Here is a 20,529-nt window from a genome sequence, read left to right on the forward strand (position 1 = left end):
CCGAGTGTGAGGAGCTGCTGGGGGAAGAAGAACAAGGACGGAGCCTACCTGATCCGGGACAGCGAGACCACCAGGGAGCCATGTGTCTGTGTGTCTAGTGAGTACTTTTAACGGTTTAGTGGGTACTTTTAATGTGTCTAGTGAGTACTTTTTAATGTGTCTAGTGAGTACCTTTAATGTGTCTAGTGAGTATTTTAACGGGTTAGTGGGTACTTTTAATGTGTTCTAGTGAGTACTTTTTAATGTGTCTAGTGAGTACTTTAACCTGTTTAGTGGGTACTTTTTAATGGTTTAGTGAGTACTTTTTAACGTGCTTATTGAGTACTTTTTAAAGTGTCTAGTGAGTCCTTTTAATGTGTCTAGTGAGTACCTTTTAATGTGTCTAGTGAGTCTTTTAAACGTGTTTAGTGGGTACTTTTAAGTGTCTAGTGAGTACTTTTTAATGTGTCTAGTGAGACCTTTAATGTGTCTAGTGAGTACTTTTTAATGGGGTTAGTGGGTACTTTTAATGTGTCTAGTGAGTACTTTTTAATGTGTCTAGTGAGTACCTTTAATGTGTCTAGTGAGTACTTTTAACGGGTTTAGTGGGTACTTTTAGGTGTCTAGTGAGTACTTTTTATGTGTCTAGTGAGATTTTAACTGTTAGTGGGTACTTTTTAATGTTTTAGTGAGTACTTTTTAACGTGCTTATTGAGTACTTTTTTAACGTGTCTAGTGAGTCCTTTTAATGTGTCTAGTGAGTCCCTTTTAATGTATGTCTAGTGAGTACCTTTTACGTGTTTAGTGGGTACTTTTAATGTGTCTAGTGAGTACTTTTTAATGTGTCTAGTGAGTACCTTTAAGTGTCTGTGAGTATTTTAATGGGTTTAGGGGTGGTTTAATGTGTTAGTGAGTACTTTTTAATGTGTCTAGTGAGTACCTTTAATGTGTCTAGTGAGTACTTTTTAATGGGTTTAGTGGGTGCTTTTAATGTTTAGTGAGTACTTTTAATGTGTTTAGTGAGAACTTTTAATGTGTTAGTGAGTACCTTTTAATGTGTTTAATGAGTACTTTTAATGGTGTAGTGAGTTCTCTTCACTACTGCAATCTGTACTGTTCAGTTAAACTTAATGTGCCAGACTTCTCTTTATCTAAAGTGTTGTTTTCAGTCCTTTAAATCTGCTCAAACTTTATAATTTATAGAAGTAGTACATTTTATATTCTTAGTTCTTTTGTATAAGTATCAAGGTTGGTATTAGAGTTGAGATACTCCTGGTCAGTGGTGGAATGTATCTAAGTACACTACATGAGTACAATTTATGTTTACTGCATTTTTATTAGTATCCTATGTAAAGCGTCTTGAGGACTTTGAAAAACACTGTATATAAAACTGGTGTATTATTAATATTCAGGGGGAATATTATACTTTTAACTGCACCTACATTTGTTCCACAGCTATAGTTACTTGTTACATTTCAGATTGATTTACACATAAAACACAAGATTACTTGATTAAATATAATGCATGTAATCTAAGTAAAATGCAGGACTTTTACTTTTACAAGAGTTATTTTATACTGAATATTATAGTGTTATTACATACTCTATGATGTGTATTTCAGGTTATATTTAAGTTTTTGCCAGATTAAGTTGTTAACATTTTCCAAAATGTACTTTTATTATATTTTTGAAACGGTCTTAACACTAGAGTTTAGATTCTCTGCCGAGCCAAAACTTGAATATTTCCCGCCACTAGTCTCGGGCCGGTGTTCTTTTTCTATTATCTTTTTTAAAGATGTGCTGCAGGACTCAGTCTTCATGGGGCGCAGGCTCTCACTGATGATCCAACATGGATCTGTTTTCTGACACAGTGAGCTGGATATCAGTTATCACTGGCATTTGTTTTGTATTTTGTCTTTTATTTTTTAGCCTAATGGATGGGGGAGAAAGCTATGTCTCTCCAGTTATGGCCTCTTTATATCCGGCGTGTTGTCGGCCAATTAAGGACAGTCTTAATTAGGTGATCAAGACCAGAAAGTGGCCTAAATGGATCCAGGGGTTGGTTGTGTTGCTGCCTGGATCTGTTACCCTCACTATTTGTGGGTAACAGATCGCTGAGGGAGCCACGGGTCAAGGTTTATCTACACTTTTTTTTTTTAATTAATCCAAATCATTTTTAAACATTGCACGAACAGAAGAACATCGTTATTGCTTTGTTTTATTTATTATTGTTGCATTATTGTTTGTATGCATGCTTTAATTTTGAAACAGGTAGGACAACCTAATGCATGTAACATGTACAGTGTTTTCTGTTTAAAAAGAGACGATTAGATTCATTGCGGTTAAGTTGGTATTAGAAAATGTACGTGTTGCTACTATACTTTAGAAATGTCCAGTTAAATGAGTTGTGTTGGTGTGGTTGGTGTCTGCTTCTGCCTTTGTCGGTGAACAGCACTTATACACAAGACAAGACCAAAGTTGTCATGCACCCACACATGAAAATATTTTTAAAGAACAAATGCAGAAGAAATCTTTCAAAGGGAAGAGAAATACCTTCCTTCAGCGTAAATGATGGAGGTAGGATTCAATGGATCAGCGTCCGTTTGTTTTATTATTTTTATCACTGTATTACTTTATGGTTAAAAATCTGCAAAAATCATGTGTCAACAACGTGTATCTGTTTATCTTTGCAGGTAAACAGAGGTGGTGTATACCTACAGACTGCTGCAGACACACAATGGAAACTATACTGTCATGGTAAACACCACACACACACCACACACACACAACCACACACAAACACACCCACACACACACACACAACACACACACACAACACACACACCACACACACACACAAACCACACTCTGTAAATAAGCATCTAGTGCCATAGCCAGGATCCACATCTCTTCATTGGATCCATTTGATTTATTATTTGTTCAGAAATTTCCCCAACATGAAGGTCTAAATGTTGTTTCTGAGAAAGAACGGGGTCTTCTGCAGACTCGATATTGAATCCTAATCCTTTCAATAAACTTTGTGACCAATGGTGCAACAGATATTGTTAAAGTGTTGAAGGTGTTAAATGTCTGGTCAGATTCTTTGATCAGATATTTTCCTGATTTAAATCAAGAAACACGTCTTTCTTTAAAATATATTTTATTCAGGAAAAATCTTTCTAAATTGTGACGATACCACAGTGACAAAATCTGTCCAGAGACAGAGAGACAGACAGAGTGACAGACAGAAGACAGACAGACAGACATACAAAGTGAAATAAGATAGAGTGAAAGAGGACAGAGTGACAGACAGACAGACAGACAGACAGACGGACAGACAACTAGACAACTCCAAATCAGACTGTGGTTGTGCCGGGCAGCTTCGAGGTGTGAATGTGTGCAGCTGTCTGCCTCTCAGTGACCCTCCCCTGAACAAATAACAAAATTAAATGATCAGCACCAAATTTAGCATTTCAGCAGAGGTGTTCATGTCCGTTCCGGTTTAGCGGCTTGACAGTTAATGGTGAAGTAGGCTAATTGATTTGCGTGGGTGTTTTGGCGACTATGCTGTCATTAGTTAGCAGGAGACTTGATTAAACCGACCCGGGGTGAGTCTGATGCAGAGGGCTGTGTCCGCCTGTGTCAGGTTCAGGACACTTAAACTTACTAAAATAATGACGGTCAAAGGAACAAAACGAGACTTCAGACGGTAGTGAGCTGTTTATAGACTTTTGCCGACAAAAGGGAAGAACAGCTAAGAACAACTTTCACCAGCATGCTCCTAGGATCTTCGAAATCCTCCTTGTAGCTCAGACTTTTTATTAACACACACACACACACACACAAGGATAAGGAATACAGACATTGGGCTGTGGTTATCTTTATTATGTCTACGCTAAAGAGTGTCAGTTTTCAGAGTGCAGACTGTTTGTGCAACGTGTACTTTGGGTGTCCTTGAAAAGGACACTCTACCACTCTGTGTTAAACAGCAGTAAACTAGAAAACACAGTTTGTCAAATGTACATATAATGAGCATGAAAAGTTATACTACTAAGAAAAAACTACTAAGATACTACTTCAGAAACTACTTTAAGAAATAAGGAATAAAAGACTTTATCTAAATGAATTCTCTATCAGCTGGTTCAGCTCTGAGATTTTCTCCATTGCACAGCGCTGTGAAGGAACAATCTCCGAGGTTACTTTATATTAGAAGTGGTGAATGTAGGCTACATCTGTGAACATAGTACATAGTGTCTGGCTTTTGTTGGAAATATGTTGACAAATGGCTTTTAGTTGAGTTTCCCCTTAGTGAAACCAATAGACACGGAAAGGCCTTTTTTTTCGCCAACCTTATTCCACTCAACAGTCGGTCGGGATGTTCCTTCAGCTCGAGGAAAGTGAAGAAAAGTGAGTTTGGGATATCCAGCAATCACATAGCTAACTTTGGAAACCTTTGGTTTATTCCAAGTCAAAGACAGTCTATAATAGTGCACCTTTGCACTTTTTGTGGGTCTGAGGTCACATTAAAAGCTGCCTAAGCTCCGCTGCTTTCTGTCTCTGGTCTGGAGGTCAGCGGCTAGAGTGCTTACGTGTGCTTCTTTTACCGATATATATATCTATATATATATACTTTTTTACGATCTCTTTGCATTTCTAATCCACACAGCGTCAACCTTGGCACCGCACTTACTCGTGCCCGTAGCAAAACCACACTGGTTCAGAGATATGCGCATAACACACAGACAAAGGTTGGTTCCTTATTGTTTTGAATGAAGACGTTAAGATCAATTTTTTTCAATTCCTTTATTTAAATCAACTTTAGCCTGGGTGTGTAAACGTTCTCAAGCCACTGTGTATATATACTGGATTATTTCAGTTGCATTAGATGCATTTGCCCTCTTCTGACTAAAAACTAATGAACAGAAGCAAAAAAAAACACAGATCAAGACATTTTGGGGTCAAAGGAACATTTCACAACCGAAATGGAAACCAGCTGTATAGCTCAAGCCTCATCACAGGAAACTCCTCTGACGTACGCTGTCCCACACACACACAAACACACACACACACACACACACACACACACACCACACACACACACACACCACTCAACACTTTGTACCACAGGGATGGACTGCCTTATTATTGGGGGATGCTTTTTTAATGAAAACAATGCAAATCTGCATAAATGTTAGTTGCAAATAGTTTTAGTTCCCAGATCTCTGAATGGCCGCCCACGTCTCTGTAGTTTTTTTATGACATTAAAGGGAAATGGAAATTCAAACTGATTATCAGGCTGCCAGAGTTTCAGATTTGAGGCTTAGTTTCCATTTAGGTCAGGGATTTAAATTCATCTTTCATTTTTGACTGATTAGATCTTAAAGGCTTTTCATGTCATGTTTTTGCAATGTTTCAGCTTAAATGTTTAATTTAAAAAAATTCTATTGTCCTCCATTATTATTTTTTCTTACTCCAGCATGTTTAAACAGCTTGAAGTCAGAGGACCGGATCCCCTGCTTTCTGAAACGAAAGCTGGTCCCCAGACAGCAAGTCAAGGACGAGGCGAAGGGCAAAAAAAAATAAGAATAAGTCAAAAAAATGAAATAATTCTGACGTAGCCTGCCCCGATCCACCAAGCGCCTCTTTGCCCAGCAGAGATGCCCCATAAGCATTGTAGCTGTGTTGTTTCTCTCTCTCTTTCTTTTTTCCATTGGTCATATGTCTCCCCCTTTATTCCCCCCCCATCCCCCTCTTTTACACAGGAAAAACCCACCCACCCGCACCCCACATGCACTCTCACACCCCAACCTGCATGCAAGGGCACCACAAAAAATAGTCTAAGCCGAACATCGTGTCTCATCATTTCTCTTCTTCTTTGGTTCTAGTCTCTTGTTGTTCTCTTTTACCCCAATCTGATTCAACGCCTTGCGGTTGTTTGCCTCAGCCAGCCAATCGCGTTGCAGTGACATCCGAGCCCGTCTAATAGGCTAATATCATGTATGTAGTAAAACTTTGTAGGAAATCTATAAAAGGTATTAAGTGTATTTTTGGGGGGGGGAAACGTTGATGCATCACACACATCTTCAACCCCACAGCCACAGTTTTAAGATTAGTGTCACTCTCTCCGACCACATGTCTCCCCTTCGATAGGGCGTTGAAAAAACAGCCAGACATCTCTTTTGTTGCAGAACATCATGATGTAGTGAAGGTGACCTTTTGACCTTATGGATATGAAATCACTCATCATTTTATCTTTATTAAGGCATCTGTGTGAAATGTTATGTCATGATAAACATAGGAATTCTTATTTTTTGCCAGAAACACGTCATGTGAGTCTAAGTCAGACCTTTCTCACAGCGCAGTGTCAGCAATGGTTACACCGCTTATTTATTCTGGGATAGGGGAATAAACGCTTGGCTTTTGTTTTGTCTTCAACCAATCACAGCCGTCCTGTGCTGTGCCAAGCTACGATACAGATGACAGACAGAAAGGTGGGACATGAGAGGGAGATGTCAGGCTTTATCCCAGTAACGTACATCCGTAGAGCCAGACTAGAAGTTACTCTGTCTTCCACAATCTGATCAGTTCATTCTTAAGTCCCAGTGGGAGTTTTTGCCAAATCACTGGCATTATAATAAACAGTGTTTCCACTTCTAAGAATTAGTTTCTCTTTTCAAAATTGTTTTTTTTCTCACTTTCCACATGTGTTGTTATTCAATTTAGAACTGAAACTATTAGGTGATTATTCCATGGAAAGAAAGTTGATTGGCAACTTTTTAATAATTGATTCACCATTTGAGTCATTTTTTCAAGCAAAAAAGCCAGACATCTGCTTTTTCATCATTTTAGGATGATGTCTTTGGTTTTGGACTGTCGGTCGAACTAAACAAGACATGTAAAGACACCACCTTGGGATCCAGGAAGTCTGTGATGGATATTTTCAATCATTGAATCGACAAAGCTCTCCATGCACTGCTGTCCTGCTCTGTTTCCAGGTTTTTCCTCTCCATGGAGATGTGGTTGACTCTGTGCCTTGTTGTTGTTCCTTCAGACAGCGGGAGGTGCTGATGAGATGTTTTTCAAGAATTTGGACGATCTGGTCCGTCACTATAAAAGGAAGAACCGGGGTCTGGCCATGCACCTTCGCCACTCTGTCAAAAGGAAGACGGCCATGTTGATCCAGTCCCAAAAACGTCCCGATCCACCTGATCCACCTGAGGAACAGGGGAGGCAGGAACCTGGACCCGAAGAAGAACATGACTATGAGAGTATGTCAGATATTGAATCTTCTTGTCTTATTCTAACTACATTTTTTTAATATGTGATATTTTTAACCATTTCTTTTCTTCTTCATTTTCTTCTAGATGCTCCTGACCTTTCAGAATATGTTGAAGTTTTGCCTTTTTGAACAACTTTGACACTTCAAACCCATTCGGAGAGTGGAAAAGACATTTTGTCTGAACTATGGGTACGGTGGAAGAGTGCTCTTCATCTGCTCGTGTTCCTGTGATTATGAGTGGAGAGGTTGGTCGCTCAGACCGAAGTATCTCTCTAAATATAAGATAACTGTTGGATGGATTACCATGACATCTGGTTCAGACTTTCATGATCCCCAGAGGAGGAACAGTAATCCCTTTGTTGATAATTTACCTTTTCATCCATTTACATTATCTACTCTGATTTTGCTTATCATACATGTTTTGAATGTATGCGAATGGCCTGTGATATAAGATTGACGTCTTTTTAAAACACTGTCTTAAAACGACAACATACTAGTTTGGATGTAGCCCTTAAGCTGCACCTCAAAGATCGGTTTTGTTTCGTTTGCCGTCACTTATGGCCACAGTTGCAGGCGTGTTTCTGTGTTACCGTTCAGCTTGTGTTGATTGTGGTGAAGCACCACTAACCTCAGCGCTGCAGACCTTGTCCTAGCGATGAATAAGATCTTGTTTTTCTGCTGCTGCTTTGCGGCTCTACATGCATGTGGGAGCTATTTTTTGAAGATAAAGCTGAACAGCATTAATGTAACATATTTACACCTGGAGTTTGACACTCAGCCTTAAAGGTGCCCTGCCACACAAAAGTTTTTACTTTTAAATACTTTTTAAATAGGTAAGGTCCATATATTGTGTGTTATATTGTGAACGAGAAGATGAACTGCTACCTCCTCTGTCACCTCTAGGCATTGGAAAGAAATAGGAGGAGAAATCAGGCCAATCACAACAGCCGGTCAGTCTGACGTCATGCTGCCTGAGCTCATTAATATTCATGAGCTCGCCCAGTTGCGCTGGGTAAAGGACGCTAACACCCAGGCTCTCATTGGCAAGCTGTTAGCCAATCAGAGTCTGAGTCTTCCTGCAGGCTTTCTATAGGTAACCACAGTAACCAAGTTACAGTCCATGGTAGACCTTACCTCTAAGTAATGAAATAAATGTGGCAGGGCACCTCAGAGCTATTCAACCATCGTGTGAAAAGAATCTAACATCAGATTAGATGCATGGCATCATCATTTGCATATGATGCACCTATAATGACATGCATGTGGAAACCATTGACCTGATAAAGGAAGCCCTTAACTTTTATCTCAACAGATCTGCCATCCAGTCACCCCAACTAAAAAACAGTTTCAGTATTTCTCAGCACAGATTCTCAGTTGTTTTAACTTAGAAACTAACGGCTTGTGGCTTCTGCGGTAACTGAGCTTAAACACAGAGGTCATTGAACGTATAGATGAATGTAGAAACCTAAAACTCACAGAATAGTCACACATTGGTTATGGACTACCTATGAAAAAGTTCTCAAACTTTTGCGTTCTGTTTGGTTTTTCTTCTTATTGTGGCTTCTGCATTTCCTTTTTCTACTTGTCAACAAATTCCATGAAATGACCCTCATCATGTTATCTTTCTCAATCATTTCTGACTTCCTGCCTGTGGCTGCAGTCGAGTGGCAGCTAAATACCAGTTTTAAAATCTTGGTGTATGGCAGAGATTAATATGATAAAGAAAATATTTATTGAATACACATGCATTTGCACATAAAATAAAACAGATTGGAACTCAGATATGCTGATGAACGAGGGACTAAAATCACATTTTGTCAGCTTTATGTCAGCATGTACATTTTTTCTAAATACGCCTTCCTTCCTTTTCTGTGAGTGTTACGGGTGTGACACAAAACAAAATGGTGGCGTGAAGACACCAACGCAATACAGTGTTAAAGGTCCTATGACATGGTTCTCTTTGGATGCTCTTATATAGACCTTAGTGGTCCCTAATACTGTATCTGAAGTCTCTTTTATATAGACCTTAGTGGTCCCCTAATACTGTATCTGAAGTCTCTTTTATATAGACCTTAGTGGTCCCTAATACTGTATCTGAAGTCTCTTTATATAGACCTTAGTGGTCCCCTAATACTGTATCTGAAGTCTCTTTTATATAGACCTTAGTGGTCCCTAATACTGTATCTGAAGTCTCTTTTATATAGACCTTAGTGGTCCCAAAACTGTATCTGAAGTCTCTTTTATATAGACCTTAGTGGTCCCAAAACTGTATCTGAAGTCTCTTTTATATAGACCTTAGTGGTCCCAAAACTGTATCTGAAGTCTCTTTTATATAGACCTTAGTGGTCCCTAATACTGTATCTGAAGTCTCTTTTATATAGACCTTAGTGGTCCCCTAATACTGTATCTGAAGTCTCTTTTATATAGACCTTAGTGGTCCCTAATACTGTATCTGAAGTCTCTTTATATAGACCTTAGTGGTCCCCTAATACTGTATCTGAAGTCTCTTTTATATAGACCTTAGTGGTCCCCTAATACTGTATCTGAAGTCTCTTTATATAGACCTAGTGGTCCCAAAACTGTATCTGAAGTCTCTTTTATATAGACCTTAGTGGTCCCAAAACTGTATCTGAAGTCTCTTTATATAGAGACCTTAGTGGTCCAAAAACTGTATCTGAAGTCTTTTATATAGACCTTAGTGGTCCCTAATACTGTATCTGAAGTCTCTTTTATATAGACCTTAGTGGTCCCCTAATACTGTATCTGAAGTCTCTTTTATATAGACCTTAGTGGTCCCTAATACTGTATCTGAAGTCTCTTTATATAGACCTTAGTGGTCCCCTAATACTGTATCTGAAGTCTCTTTTATATAGACCTTAGTGGTCCCCTAATACTGTATCTGAAGTCTCTTTTATATAGACCTTAGTGGTCCCAAAACTGTATCTGAAGTCTCTTTTATATAGACCTTAGTGGTCCCAAAACTGTATCTGAAGTCTCTTTTATATAGACCTTAGTGGTCCCAAAACTGTATCTGAAGTCTCTTTATATAGACCTTAGTGGTCCCCTAATACTGTATCTGAAGTCTCTTTTATATAGACCTTAGTGGTCCCCTAATACTGTATCTGAAGTCTCTTTTATATAGACCTTAGTGGTCCCAAAACTGTATCTGAAGTCTCTTTTATATAGACCTTAGTGGTCCCAAAACTGTATCTGAAGTCTCTTTTATATAGACCTTAGTGGTCCCAAAACTGTATCTGAAGTCTCTTATATAGACCTTAGTGGTCCCTAATACTGTATCTGAAGTCTCTTTATATAGACCTTAGTGGTCCCCTAATACTGTATCTGAAGTTCTTTTATATAGACCTTAGTGGTCCCTAATACTGTATCTGAAGTCTCTTTTATATAGACCTTAGTGGTCCCCTAATACTGTATCTGAAGTCTCTTTTATATAGACCTTAGTGGTCCCTAATACTGTATCTGAAGTCTCTTTTATATAGACCTTAGTGGTCCCCTAATACTGTATCTGAAGTCTTTTATATAGACCTTAGTGGTCCTCCAGATCGGCCCATCTGAGCTTTCATTTTCTCAAAGGCAGAGCAGGATACCCAGGGCTCAGTTTAGACCTATCACCATTTCTAGCCCCTGGGGGACCATAGGCAGGCTGGGGGGACTCATATTAATGTTAAAAAACCTCATACAGTGAAATTTCCATGCCATGGCAGATAGCTAAACAAAATGAGACAATAGACCACAAAATAATTAGAAAAAAAAAAAAAACAAGAAAGCTCAGGGAGCATGTGATGGAAAGCCTTGACGTCTGAAAATTACATTTCTTTTTTAAATTTAATTTCATGCCAAGTAGCTATTTCTCAACCTTTTCCAGGCTGAATCTACCAGTCCTGACCGTGTCGTCTGAGCTTTTTGGCGTGTATTTTCTTCCTTGTGACTTTAATGTGCGATTAAAAAACTCACTCTGCTTTGCAGAATGATGTTAAAAAACACAGTTTTTTGATGATGTCGGCAAAGAAGACTCAAACTGTATTTAGACTCATTGTCTGCACGGACAAAAACATCCCGACACTTCCTGTGTTTGCTTTCACACGTAAGCTGCACACCAGACACACACATATGTACATCTGTTTGACACTCGCTTTTTTTTTTTAAAGCGTCCGTTATTACAGGAAGAGCATTGATCTTCCTGCAATAATAAGGATTAATTACATTTTGCACATTCATTTTGTTTTTTAAGGAGATAAAATGTGGCAAATCTGAAGCAAATGCATGCTCCTTTGTGTTTAATGTGTGCAAATTCTGACCAAACAATTGCAGAAGAAGAAAAAAAGATGAAGACACATGAAAGAAAGCGGAAAGATTCGGTGGTGGGTTTTAAGAGGACACGCATGGTCTAACCACAGTTTCCTCACGCGTACAGAAGCAACTACAAATATATCTACAACACACATGCTCATGTACACATGACTGGACAGTCTAAGGTGGCAAGAAATCCAGATTTAATGAGATAAAGTGTAGAACGTGTGATTAAAGTCTTGTTTTCCGGCAATATTTTTACTGGCTTTTAACATAAAGTACATACAGTACATATAAAACACGTTTGGCACTTAAATGTGAAGGACAGAGACATTAAGAACATTCAACATTACCTCAGCTTCTCGATCAGTCGTCTGTACGTCATTTCCACTATGTTAAAAAAAAGAATAAAAAAAGGATTCCAGATTTCCTCAAACCTCCTGTTTTTACCTTTCGCTATATACAAGTTGCCTTTTTCACGGACATAACTATTACCATTTCAACCTATACTTGGTGCCTTTATGTTCTTCCATTGTTAAGCAACAAGACGCTTTGCTTGTAATGGACACGTCTATGAATGCATGCTCCTTTCTTTCAGTGTAATGTAATTAAAGTCTTAATTAATTAATCCGTTATATATGGGACACAGATGTGAGGACTGTACTCAATGACATCCTCAATTACACTGCTGCTCTGGACACTTTAATTTGATAATAAATGCATGTGCTCGTTGATATTAGATTAGATTAGATTTAACTTTATTGTCATTACACAGGTAGAAGTTAACGAAATGCAGTTCAGGTCTAACCAGAAGGTCAGTAGCAGCAGGTGCAGGAATACACTGGTTCCATAAGTGCAGGACATGGCTATGTACTGAATAAATATGGAGATGAATACTATTATAAACAGAATTTTAAAGATAGATTTGTCCTATGAATTAATATATTGATAACTAGTATTGTGAGCAAGATTTACAGCTGGATATGTACTGAATATAATATACAAGTGGATATTACTATAAATAGAATTTTTACAGATATGTACAATGAACATAATATACAGATGGTTTACAGGTGAATATGTACTATGAATATATTACAGATGGCTATTATTATAAACATTCATTACGTTTTGTTGGAGTTGTACGGGACAACTGATAGCAGATCGATAATATTTGCCAATAGCTTGTCCCAGATGTATTGACGTGTGGGTTTATATAAGCCAAAAGTAAGAATACCATTTGTTTAATTGTTAACCCTTGTGTTGTCTTCCCTTTAACCATGAACTTGCCCTTCCATGTCAAAATTGAATTTCTTTGTGCATTTCCGATGTTTTTGTCATTTATCTGATTTTTTTGTCACTTTTTTTCCAGCTCTTGGCGCTTTTAAAAAAAAACCTGAGCTGGTTTAATAACAGGTTTACACTTGTTCTTGGAATTCATGGTCACCAAACCTCATTTATATTAAAATTAAACATACGTTTTTAGTTCAAAAGGCAGAAATGATGAATTATTTTAGCTAAAATATATGATCAGAGGATGTTGAGTGGATCAAGATGGGTATATGTCAAAGTTTAGTCTGCATTCTGTTTTAAGACCCTTAAAAAAAGGAATTTAAATTCTATAAGAATAAATAAAACACCCAAACAATTCAATGAAAGTAGTCATTAATGTCACCTGAAGAATGTTGTATGGAATCGTCCATGTTATTTTGGGCAATTTGGTTGAAAGAAATCCATATTTCTGATGTTAAACACTTTATATCAAAAACATGGATCTGCATCTCTGTTATAACACATCCAATAACGGCAAAATGCCAGAAAGAAATCATAAAAAGAAACGAGACAGAAGCACAGACGTGCCAAATATGTTTTGTTCATTCATTTTTATTGGATTTTCAGCATATTCAGCAAACTGTACGCGATCATGTAATGTACAAGTGTAAATAAAGTCATAAAGATAAACTAAGCCTGTGAGAAAACAAATGACAAAAAATATGCAGCGTCCTATGTTTTGGGCTGAGTAAAGTCTCCACTTCTGCCGTCTCCGCAAATTCAAAATATACAGTAAATGCAATGTTTATTACAGTAATTAACCGGAAAAGAAAATGACGGTATTTTACTGGGCCTTTGTGGTAAGTAACTGTAGAAAGTACACCAAAGTCTAACAGTGTGTGCATGCAAATCTTTCCTTAAACCGAACACACACAAGTAAAATCTTTTATGACATCAAAGCATTGATGCCGTTTAGGAGAATCAGATATATATATATATCTATATATATATATATATATATATTTAAGGGAAATTGTGGCTTTGTTAAGTATTTTTTTCCTCCAGAGACAACTGTGAAATGTCCCACTAAGTAAATATCTTGGTCATAATTCTATCATAAACTCATTTCAGGGAACCTTAACAAAAGCTTTTGTTTATGTGTTCAACAGACAGAAAACTAACCATTACATTTTATTAAAATATGGTATTTGTTTGCTTTTAACTTATACAGTTAGTATCCCAGATAGTTACCAGCAGTTACAAAATGTCACAAAACTGAATCCAACACAATTAAACAACAGCCCAGCAATAAATGGATTCTTATGATCATTGTAAGAATCAGTTATATGTGTAACATTATAATATAATGTTACATATAAAGTAAAACTGGCTGACCATAACTTCTGGACTGCATCTAATATTTAGCTCGCTTCATGTTTGGAAAAAGAATGGACAAAATAAAATATTAGAAAAAATGAATAGTCTATAAAACTTTAAATACGGGGCTCTTGCATTGCATTGGATTATTCTGTGGTCAAGCAAATTAAGCCTAAATGAGTTTACATAAAAAAAAAAAACGTAACCAAAAAGGGATACAACTTTTTTTTACATGGCAAATCAGACATATTGGACACAACTTTTATCTTTAATTCGGACTGATCTTACTTGATTTAATCATGATATATATTGTAATTAATTATTTTTAATTTAACTTTATTTTGTAGTATCTGCAACGGCTGGTTCCTGCTCCGCCCCCTTACGTTACGTGACTCTCGCGTGGCCTCGTCCAAGACTTCCAAAGGGAGCAATGCATTTTTAGTTCGCTTAACGTATAAGTAAACGACTTACAGCAGACGTGTATTAGTGTTATTTCAAATAAAACCATATTATAAAACTTATTTATATAATTTTTTTCTCCATGTTATTCACAAATCAATATACGCTTTATGGATGTAGATTTAACCTGGATTTCCCCCCCTTCCTCACACATGGTTCGGTCCAGTTCAAAGCTGGAAGCGGGAGGAGGAAGCTAGCGTTTTTTTCTTTCACTGTCTATGTTTTTGTTGATGTTTCTTGGGGAAGAAAACGCTCCACAGGTAGTCTGCTACACCCAAACAGACACACACACATGTTATGTCATCGTTGGAAATATATAAGCAATGGTCAACAATGTTACGCCACTTTTAAATGAGTTGTAAAGTAGTTGCTGTTGTGATGAATCTGTAAGGTAGGCTTGTTAGCTAGCGTTAGCATCCCAAAGGTTCAAGATGGACGGCGAAAACGTCCGTTTGAAAGGAGAGATTTTTCGATGTCTTGTCTCACTAGACTAGTTTTGCTCTACAGGATGGACATGGCCACGTCTTTAAAGTCTCTGTTGCTGGCTGTCCAGCAGTACAGAGACGGCAGGACAGCGCAAAACGCAGCGCAGCTACAGAAACAAGTGGAGGTAAGGACCCTCAGGACAGACATAGACTAGATTACATTAGATTACATTAGATTACATTAGATTAGATTAGATTAGATTAAACTTTATTGTCATTACACAGGTACAAGGCAACGAAATGCAGTTCGGGTCTAACCAGAAGGTCAATAGCAGCAGGTGCAGGATATACACTGGTTCCATAAGGACAGGACATGGATATGTACTGAATAAATATAGAGATTACTACTATTATAACAGAGTTTTACAGATGGGTTTGTCCTATGAATATAATATATAGATAACAAGTATTGTGAGCAAGATTTACAGCTAGGAATTTAGTGGATATTACTATAAGTGCACATTTTTCAGATATGTGCAAATAGCATAAAATACTAATGGTTTACAGAGTTTACAGGTGAGTATGTACTATGAATATACACATACAGGCGGCTATTGTTATTATAGACAGAGTTTTTACAGATAGATATTATAAGTTAGGCTAAAATGAGCAGTATAACAATGGATTTAAAGGTAGTACAAATAAAGTAAAGTTTGGGCAGAAACTACTACTAATTAAATTGCAGTGGAAAGTAATTGAATATTACAGTTAAAGTACGGTAGTGCAGATGTATATGTAAACAATTGGTACTGTAAATAAACAGTCAGCAGTGCAGATTGAAATGTAAGTAGTGCAAAAAGATGCAGATGTAAACAGTCGTTACTATAGTAACAGTCAGCAGTGCAGGTGAACATTATAGTATTGCAGATAAGATAGACTAGATTAGATTAGATTAGATTAGATTAGTTTAGTTTATACTTTATTCATCCCACAGCGGGGAAATTCCCTTATTACACCAGCTTTATTGACCAGGTATGAAGACACATACAAGGAATTTTCCTCTGGAGTATAGTTGCTCACAATGTGCTTACACATTCAAAACAAACAACCCAACAAACAATATATACACACTAATATAGACACACTAATATATAATACAAACAGAGACAATATAGAGGCATGAGTGCAATGAAGAGTCCAATACAAATTATTTAAATGTGGAACATAGTGCAAAGGGTACTGGGATAAATAGTATTAAGTTATTATATTACAATATGAACAGTATGAACATTATGAACAGTTCTGAAATAGGAAATGAGAATGATGAATAAATAATGGAAGATTAGATTAGATTAGATTATACTTTATCATCCCAAAGTGGGGAAATTCCCTTATTACAGCAGCAGCATTTTCTACAATAAGAACAAAAAACAAACAAAAACACAAGTAAACACACAACAAGCAAACAGCAGACAGTGAGCAGAAGGTACGGCTGAATGTAAGTTTTGTAAAGTGCAGTTGCAATTGTGCAGAAAAACAATATTGCAGTGTAAGTGAGTGATGTTAAATTAGATTAAGTTGAATATGTAATTAAAATAGTTTAGCAAAAGTAGGTAACCATAAATAAGATTGAAAAAGTAAGTACTTGTAACTGAAAAAATATATATAAATACAGATAGTAAAGATATCCAGAGTGTGTGGAGTAAACACAGGAACAGAACTACAACATTATCAGGTGGTAATAACGTTAACTTACATGACATAACCATGACATGACATAACCATGACATGACATAACCATGACATGACATAACCATGACATGACATAACCGCTAACTACAACCATACCAAGAGACGGGTAGTGGTGGTGAGATGATGCTGGATGCTGTAGCTTTACTGACGGTTTGTTGAATGTTTGTCATTAATTTACACCTTTGCGGATAAATGTACCTACAATGTTGTCTATCTATCTATCTATCTATCTATCTATCTATCTATCTGTCTTTTTTGTGTGTTTTGTGTCTGTGTGTGTGTGTGTGTGTGTTTGCAGGAGGTCTCAGGCCTTAAATGTGACCAGCTGCTGTCCTCAGGCCAGGTCCTGCCCCGGGAGTGTGTGAGTGGGCTGGTGGAGCTGGCTGGAAACCGAACACCAGCCAGACCCTGACCAGCTCCATCATCTCCCTGCTGGCAAAACTGGGTACATACGACATTTTTCACACAACTCAATCCATGCACATAACCAGCCTGTCTCTCTCAGAGCCAGGGGGAACTCTATTTCTTGGCAAGTTGATAGCATGTAAGTAGCATAGTAAGCTTTTGGGAAATGTTCCTGACACAGATTGTAAGATTAAGAGGCACAACAATACAATCTCACCTACTGCTGCCGATAGAGATAGATAGATAGATAGATAGATAGATAGATGGAAATTCATGGTCCAGTAGCTTACAGACATCACATACAACATACACATACATCATAACTGTATGGTGAAACAAATGACCAAAGACAACAAATCCACATGAATAATATGGACAATAAAAGAAAACATTCTAAATAAAAAAGGGATGTGTAAGCATGAGGCTCACGCAGTGACAGGGCAATATATATATATATATATATATATATATATACTAAATTGTGCATATGGTGCTCTATGGTAAGGTGCTCTGAGAATGTTTGTCGTCGTGGTAATAAGTCCAGTAATGCAAAGATAAAGGGAGGGGTTGTGCTTATGGGGTAATATAGCCAGTACATAGTGTAAGCAGTACACAGTGGGCCAGTGGACAGTCAGTACATGCAGTAACTATTGTTATAGGAGGTAGTAGGAGTGGGAGGAGAGGCAGACAGACTATGCAGAGAGTCTATCTCTCTTCTTCCCTCTTGTGAAACGTAGAGTTGAATGTCCCGGGGAACAAATGACTTCCTCAGTCTGTCAGTCGTGCATGGCAGCGTGGCAGATGATCATGCTCTTCTGCTTTGTGATGGTGCTGTGAAGTGGATGACAGTCATTGTCGATAAAGGATGTTATTAGTTTTCTGAAATGCTGTTTGAATATGGAAATGAGTCCTTATCTAACGCTAAAGTTTTGGTGAATTGACAAATGTCAAATAAAGATGTACTTTGAATGATTAATGCACTTTCCACTTGTCGGAAAGAAGACAAGTGGAAAACAGGTCTGTAATTAAAACAGTGTCAGTGCAACCCCCACCAAAAATGTTGTTATAATGTCCTTTTATAGGGAGGGGGGATTGATACAGCATAGTATCGCAATATTCTCAGCGGCAATACTGTATCGATACACAGGCGCCAACGATCGATCTTTCGTCATATACAGTATGTGTTGGTCCGTTTGTCTGCTCGACAATCCCATTTTGCAGCAACAAAACAGAGAAATTAATCTTTTGAGATAAATCAGATGTTGACAATGTTTCCTTTCGGGGACGTCATTTGAAATTGGGAAGAATTAGAAGCTGGAAAAAGGTTATAAATTGAAATATATCGCGGGATATTTCAGTATGTTTATATCTGCTTTTAAAGTGATGCACTCTAGTTCAGCGCCCACGACAGAGCCAGCTCTCCTTACCAGCCTGTCCACTCCCCAGCATCCCTCTTCTTAGTGCTTCGTTCACATCACATGGCATACCACAGCGTAGAAGAGGACGCTGGCACCAACAGTCTGGTACAACATCCAGAGAGCTTCCTGCCGACATTAAGGACCACAGCCTCCTCAGGAAGTACAGCCGTCTCTCCCTTTCTTGTAGAGTGATTCAGTGTTGTGGGCTAACCAGTACAGTTTATTGTCCAGGTATATCGCCAGATACTTGTGTTTAGCACCTCCACATTGACGCCCTCAATGGAGACTGGCAGCAGAGCAGACTTAGACCTACGGAAATCCACCACCATCTTTTTTTAGTTTAGTTGTAGGTGGTTGAGTTTGCACCATTGCACAAAGTCCTGCACCAGGCCCCTGTACTCCTCCACCTGCCCATCCCTAATACACCCCACAATTGCAGTATTGTCCGAAGACTGCTGCATGTGGCATGGCTGTGTTGTAGGGGCAGCTGTGGCTCAGTGGTAGAGCGGTTGCCTGCCAATCGGAAGGTTGACAGGTTCAATCCCTGGCCCTGCAGTCCCATGTCGAAGTGTCCTTGGGCAAGACACTGAACCCCGAGTTGCCCCCGGAGTGTGAATGTGTGTGAGTGTTTATCTGATGAGCAGTTGGCACCTTGTACGGCAGCCTCGGCCACAGTGTGTGAATGTGTGTGAATGTTTCTTGTATGATGTAAAAGCGCTTTGAGTAGTCGTTAAGACTAGAAAAGCGCTAAATAAATACAGTACATTTACAAGTTGTAGCAGAAGTCAGACGTGTACAGGGCAAACAGGACTGGGAAGACCACAGGACTAAAATAATGTTACATGAGAATAGAATTGATGCTTTACGAGTTGTGGGTTTTACCTTGAAGTATGTTAAGAAGTTTTCTTATTATAGTATAATGACTCTAGAAAGGTCACTGCTGTGCTGCTATTGACAACAGGCCAGTGAGTGTGTGATTCCTAAGGCAGAAAACTGATCTGCTAGCTCTTTCTGAAACTAAATCTTTGTCTTTCTCACCCCCCCCCACCTGTGTGCTCTCTCCTTCAGCCTGCGATGATGACAGTCGGGAGATTCTGAACAGCAGCTACAACCTCACCAGCACCCTGGCGTCTGTCATCCACTGCCACAGCGCCACAGCTGGAGAGCCCCTGGTACTGCAGGTAGGTCCCTCACCTGTGGGTCTGCGCATGACTGCGTTCCCTTCTGTGTACAGCACATTTCAGAATGCACTTTAAACACTGTTTTATATATATATATATATATATATATATATATATATATATATATATATATATATATATATATATATAAAAAGGCATTTACAGATGAAAATATATTGTGTAATGTATATTGTTTTACTACCTTGTTGTCAACAAAGCTTCTTTATTGTAGGGCTGCTCAATTATGGAAAAAATCATAATCACCTTTACTTTGGTCAAAAATCATGATTATTTACATGATTACTCGTTGACTTTGGGGAAGGTAATGCATTTTTTAACTTTAAAAAAACAGTGAAACAGTTTAACAAATCAACAGTGGAAACACCTTGAACTGGAAGTTTCTCATAATACGTTTCTCGTTGACCTTTTAGGATTTCCCTTCAGAGCACCAACAAAATAAGCTTACTTGCAAACTGTAATGTGCAAAATAATCATTTTTCTTAATTGCCTTGTTTTTGTGATCGTTAGGAGCAGAAATCAAATCATGATCAACATTATAGTAATTGCACAGCCCTACTTTATTGTTTGTTTTGTATTATTTTATAAGTAGGCAGAGTAGGCATATGATACTGGCACATGTTGAATTTAACCCCCTATTTCTCTAAAAGAGAATA

The 20,529-nt window shown here is 38.0% G+C and overlaps 1 long non-coding RNA gene and 1 pseudogene across 1 annotated transcript; both read left to right on the forward strand.

Annotated features, from left to right (window-relative positions):
• Positions 1 to 5: 5 nt before the first annotated feature.
• Positions 6 to 7,879, forward strand: LOC116679304 (SH2 domain-containing protein 1B-like; annotated as a pseudogene).
• A 6,972-nt stretch (positions 7,880 to 14,851) lies between these two features.
• On the forward strand, positions 14,852 to 17,254 carry LOC116679305 (uncharacterized). The gene is made up of 3 exons (XR_004329483.1): positions 14,852 to 14,934; positions 15,182 to 15,284; positions 17,150 to 17,254. It is a non-coding gene; the product is annotated as an uncharacterized LOC116679305 (long non-coding RNA).
• Positions 17,255 to 20,529: the final 3,275 nt, after the last annotated feature.

The sequence above is a fragment of the Etheostoma spectabile genome, unplaced genomic scaffold (genome assembly GCF_008692095.1).
Source record: "Etheostoma spectabile isolate EspeVRDwgs_2016 unplaced genomic scaffold, UIUC_Espe_1.0 scaffold00010257, whole genome shotgun sequence".
Lineage (NCBI taxonomy): Eukaryota > Metazoa > Chordata > Actinopteri > Perciformes > Percidae > Etheostoma > Etheostoma spectabile.